Source organism: Mastacembelus armatus, chromosome 21, assembly GCF_900324485.2.
Source record: "Mastacembelus armatus chromosome 21, fMasArm1.2, whole genome shotgun sequence".
In the NCBI taxonomy this organism is placed as follows: Eukaryota; Metazoa; Chordata; class Actinopteri; order Synbranchiformes; family Mastacembelidae; genus Mastacembelus; species Mastacembelus armatus.
The window spans coordinates 815,195-821,286 of NC_046653.1; positions in this window are offsets into that span (position 1 = coordinate 815,195).

Consider the following 6,092-nt stretch of genomic DNA (forward strand, 5'->3'; position numbering starts at 1 on the left):
GTTATGTTATCTGTTATCATCTGTCCTTCAAATTCAGTTTGGAGGACACCAACCAGCCAGGCCTGATTTTAAAATTCAATTTCAAATTCAGTAAGCAATGTAAGATGAAGAAATCTCTACTTTAAAGATTGCAACAAGTGCATCTCAGGTCATATGACAAGAACCAACCAGCTTTAGCCTTTACATAACAACCTCCAGTTCAAAGTGAGAGACACCAGGCTCAATTTGTGGCATTAGCACTATCCTGCTGCACCATTTCAAGAAATGCCGTGACATTTTGGCACTAATTGGTAGCACTTCACCCTCATCATAGACTGATAGAAAAGAAACCGGAGTCAACCCTTGACTTTGTGGACTACCTTAACTACAATATCATAGAAGATGTATATTGTCAAGTGATATCTCAGATTTTGAGGTACTAAGTTTGCAGAGGTCTCTCACTTGAAAAAGACAGCCCACCATAAGATTTTAACTAGATTTCACTCACTGACCACACTTTTGCTCTCTTTTTCCTTTCTTTATTTTTGAGAGTCCGATGCAACGTCAATCAGCCAGGTGAAAAACCTTTAACCACAAATACAAGCACCACTTTAGCAGCAAGCACAAGTAGATACAAGCAAACAAAATTTAAATACTTGGTTTTTTATATTACCATAGAATAGCACATAACCATAGCAGATATTTCAACATTTATGCAGTAAATACACTCTTTTTTAACTAGATGATTTTAAATGGTTTGATGATTTTAAACAGTTTTTTAATCAGAAGATAATATATAAACAATCACTGTCAAAATATAAATCTATTAACTAAACCAATCATATTGAGATATAAATATAAATGATTTAGTTACAAGCAAAAGTATAAAAGCTCACCAGCTACATGTCCATTCAGTTATAGTGGGCTTACTTCTGCAAACAAAATAAAGGCTAATGATATACTGGTTTCTCAGTGCTGCTTTCTGGTCTTGCTGCTCTACACTGAGTTTGTGTTTGCTCTACCAATTAGTAGATCAGCTTCACCTGGTGCACCTGGCCAGTTTTAGGCCCCATCACAACACTGAGACTGCACTCAGGACACCAGACTTGGAAAGACTCATTCATGCATTTATCTCCAGCAGGTTATATTACTGTAACCTCTCCTCCAGCGCGTTCGCTTTGTCTGCTGGGTCCATTTGTGGTCGGAGCATTCTGTTATGATATGTGGGGTGCGGTGACAAAGGAGGAGAGGTAGGACCCAAATGCAGAACACACGTAGAGTTTATTACTCCTGGATCTTCCAGGACTCAGGCACAACAAACGAGGAATCCACTGTCCGGGAAAAAAACTGGACAGGCAAAAAACAAATACAAAACTCTAATACGAAATTAATGTCGCATCCCTAAACTAACTAATGCTCCTGATGACTTCTGACTAATTAAACACAGGTGAAAACTATGAACTAATGAGAAATAAAGTTACCAATAACGCATAAGCCAAACACAGGAAACCAGAAACCAAAATAAAAGTCCAAGACACAACAGTGCTAAACAAGTGTTTCATATCTGTTTTTTTTTTTTAAGGGATGACTTCTGACATATATTATTATGCTTGAGGTATTTTATGGAAGTCCACTTTTGTCTGAAAGTTCCAGAAAAACTGAATGGCAAAAATACAAATACTTATACAGTTGTAGTGGTGTGTGACTCTCTCCCGCGGTAAATGACCACTGTTCATTTCTACTGTAAATAACGTAACAGTAGAGAAGTGCTGCTGATTGGTTGGTTGTATCGTTACCCATATCATTACCATGACAGCGTATAGGGCGTGAACCTATACAATATGATGTCACCCATAGCATAACCATGACGGCATATACGGGGTGGAATATACAGTGTGATGTCACCCATAGCGCTACCATTGACGACCAATAGCGCGTGGACCAATACAATGTGACGTCACGCATAGCATTACCGTGACGAGGTATAGGGGTTGGACCTATACAGTGTGAGTTACTGGGTTGTATTTAAACATTAGTAAGTGTGATCTTATTATTAAGAACTGTGATGTAAATAAGTAATGAATAAATAACATCCCTGTCAAGGATGAAGTTGTCTATCTGGGCATTACTAAAAAATATGCTAAACGCAGATGAACATGTTTGCATGTTCTCCCCATGCTCCTCAACTATGGAGAAAACTAGAAAGAAACTGAACGACTGCCTGCTTAGAGACCTGATGCTGAGGAGCAGGTTTCTCCTTTGTAAAACTGAAGGACTTTCCATTCTTATATACACTGCCTCCCCTTTATATGTTGACAACTTGTAGATACGTTGACCAGATGTTGTTTAATTTTTAATGGAAGAATAAAACACATTATATTAGAAAATCTGTTGTAATGAACTTGTATGAAAACGGTGGCTTAAACTTCCTACTAACACACTAAATGTTAAATGGATATAGCAGCACTTAAAAAAAATCCCACATCAACATGGAACTTTATTCCTAACCACATATTTTATCAGGTTGGTGATCTTTTTCTGCTCTGTAACTATAACCCTGACAAAATCATTGGAGTTTGCATGTTCTCCCCATGCTTGCATGGGTTTACTCCAGGTACTCCGGTTTCCTCCCACAGTCCAAAAACATGCATGTTAGGTTGATTGGTGACTCTGAAATTGCCTATACGAGTGAGTGTGAGGTTGTTTGTGTGGTTGCTTGTCTTTGTGTTTCTATATGTGGCCCTGTGATGGACTGGTGACCTGTGCAGGGTGTACCCCTGCCTTCCACCCAAAAGAGTGCTGGGATAGGCTCCAGCCGATCCCCGTGACTCTGGTTAAGGAATAAGTGGGTATAGATAATGGGTGGATGTATGGATGGCATATTAGGGATATAGCCTACTGTATAAGAAGAAACCTATTATGATAATTGGATGAAAAATTGTGTTATTTTTATAAGTCAATTGTTTGAGGGTCTGAGGGTTTGAATAGAGGGTCTTTATTTAACTGGACCAAGTTTTTGCTTAACTATAAGTTCCAGTTACAGCAAAGGAGTTTGCAATTGTTTGTAATACGACTTATTGTGATCATGAAGGGAATTATTAATCAAGGTCTAGGTGATGTACCATCTTATAAAATAATGGACAGTTCAGTCGCTACGCTTTGCTTCTTATCTTCTTCAAACAGTAAGAAAATTCACTCCCTTTTCTTGAATGAAATTGTATCAATACTAAGTGCCAATGTGTATTGGAACAGGCATGTATATATGATTGACTGGAAAAGGGTATGGTCTCTACCTCAAACATATTTTGTCACTAATAACATAAAAGAAGCAACATATCAACATATTCATAAATGCTACCTGACAAAGCAGTACATGAAAAGATTCAAACTGGACATTGACACAAACTATTCCTTCAGTGACCTTCATGTTGAGAATACATATGACTTCTGAAAAAGTTAAAGGACAAAGTCATGGACATCACCTCCTAAGTATCCCCACAAACTTCACTAAGATTTGAGAATATGATTCTCGGTTATATTCATTCTAAGAAAGAGGATTGTAATTAATTGTAATTAACCTTGTTTTAATTTTTGCTAAATAATCATATACCAAATTTATCAGAAACAAGCCCTCTTTCCTTGTTTTCATGAAGGATATCAGGATCTAGATAGATTTCTTTTTCTATTAACAAAAAGGCTAAGAGCAATATAATTTATTTATTTGTATTTTATCTTTTTCATATATGTATGAATGTTTGTTTGTGATGTTTGTATTTTCTTTTTAAATATCATTGCTCCTCCATATTTTTTGTTATATATTGTGTATTGAATAAAATAAAATGTAAAGTTTAAAAAAAAAAAAGAAGCCAATTCTATTGCTAGTTTCGCCGTTGTGGACGTGTCAATGTTGCGTTTGTGGAGCCGGAAGTACCCCATTTGGACAGTAAAGCAGTGTTAGAGAGCGTTCCCATGGCGACCACTAAACCAATCAGCAGCCAACTAGTTGAACGTACACGCCCCCTGGAAAGCGCGACAAAAGCTCCAACCACAATCTGATGTGTATGTGTGTAGGCACCTGTCAATCAAATCTGTCACTCATCCCCACGTAGGCGTGGAACGAGGTCACATGGATGAAAGGAGGCACCTGATTGATTCAATTCAATTCAATTAAATTTTATTTGTATAGCGCCAAATCACAATACAAATCATTCAAGGCACTTTACAACCTGTAAAACTAAAAACCCAACAAATCCCTTATGAGCAAGCACTTGGTGACAGTGGAGAGGAAAAACTTAGTTATGTCACAAGGTTAGTGACATTCAATGGTGGAATATACATGAGGTGGGAGAAGGGGAGGGGGGGGGGGGGGTTGGGGTAGGGGTAGGGGAGCTCAGTGCAAAGATGGTCCACGGGCAGTCTAGGCCTATAGCAGCATAACAAAGGGATGGTTCAGGGTTGCCTGAAGCCAGCCCTAACTATATGCCTTGTCAAAGAGGAAGGTTTTAAGTCTAGCCTTAAAAGTACAGTGTCTGCCTCCTGAACCCAGGCTGGGAGCTGGTTCCACAGGAGAGGAGCTTGATAACTAAAGGTTCTGCCTCCCAGTCTGCTTCTGGAAACTCTGGGAACCACAAGTAGACCTACACTCTGAGAGCAAAGTGGTCTATTGGGATAATAAGGTACTATGAGGTCTTTAAGGTATGAAGGAGCTTGATTATGAAGGGATTTGTATGTGAGAAGAAGGATTTTAAATTCTATTCTATATTTTACAGGGAGCCAATGAAGAGAAGCCAATATAGGAGAAATATGATCTCTCTTGCTAGTTCCTGTCAGGACTCTGGCTGCAGCATTCTGGATAAACTGGAGGCTTTTTATGGAGATACTGGGACATCCAGATAGTAATGAGTTACATTAATCTAGCCTTGAGGTAACAAATGCATGGACTAGTTTTTCTGCATCATTTTGAGACAGGATGTTCCTAGTTTCGGCAATGTTGCGCAGGTGAAAGAAGGCAGTTCTAGTGGTCAGTTATTTACCTTAATATCATGCATCGTGTTCAAACAAAGACGACAAAGCCACGTTTACTGTGGCAACAATAATGACTTAGTAAATGGCGCTGATTTTTGAATTGAAGTCACACGACCTGTACCAGAAACACGATTTGCACTGCGCATGTGCGGAAAGGCGTCAAATTCCTGTCTGAAATAAGTCGAGACAATTTACGGCAGTTTATTATATATTTGTTTATATTTATACTGTTGTTTACACTCACTACCTGATCCGCCCTCTGAAACGCATTTTAATCTTTTTGGTTAATTTTATCTCCATTTGTTTTTTATGCTGCTTTGAGATATTTCCTGTTTTGTTAAATTGTTGCAGAATTAATGTCCGTTTGTATTAGTAAGAAATAACTACCCAATCCATTTTTGGTAAAATTTGTGAAGGTTAATACGTAGCACAAATTTACTTCAACAAATAAATAAATGGGGAAATTAAAATAAAACTTAATTATTTAACTTTGTTACACACTATTTGGGAAATACAGATGTGTATTTGTACGTATGTTTATTTAATTTGATTGCTGGTAAAATTCGAAGACGCCCGGGTTTACCTTCCGACGGTACGTAAGACCGTCAGGAATTCCTCCTTTTGAGAGAAATATTTGAAGTCGTACATGAAATGCAAAGGAGCCATACCACCCAGAGCGGTAGAGAAAACAGAGTAGCTTCACATCCATAGGAGTTCGTGGTGCAATTACAAGTCAGTTGATTACATGAATGATCAAATGTGTATCTTATATAAGATGCCCCATTATACAGTAGATACTTTTATTTGTTGATTGTGCTCAGCGTAGTGATTAGTCCTTATTTTTATTTTTATAACTGAAGAGCAGAGCACTAGCCTGAAAACTTTGTCTTTGTTAAACTACTTCCCACATTACTCTAATTAAATAACTGAGCCCACTCTAAATAACTAAATGTCAGAAATGATTACTGAAATAGCAAATATTTTGAGCCTCACAGTTGGCAAAGACATCGAAGGCTAGTGCGCTGCTCTTTTCCCACGAAGTCCTATGGAAATGTCGCCACTCTGTTCTCTCTACCGTTCTGGGTCCT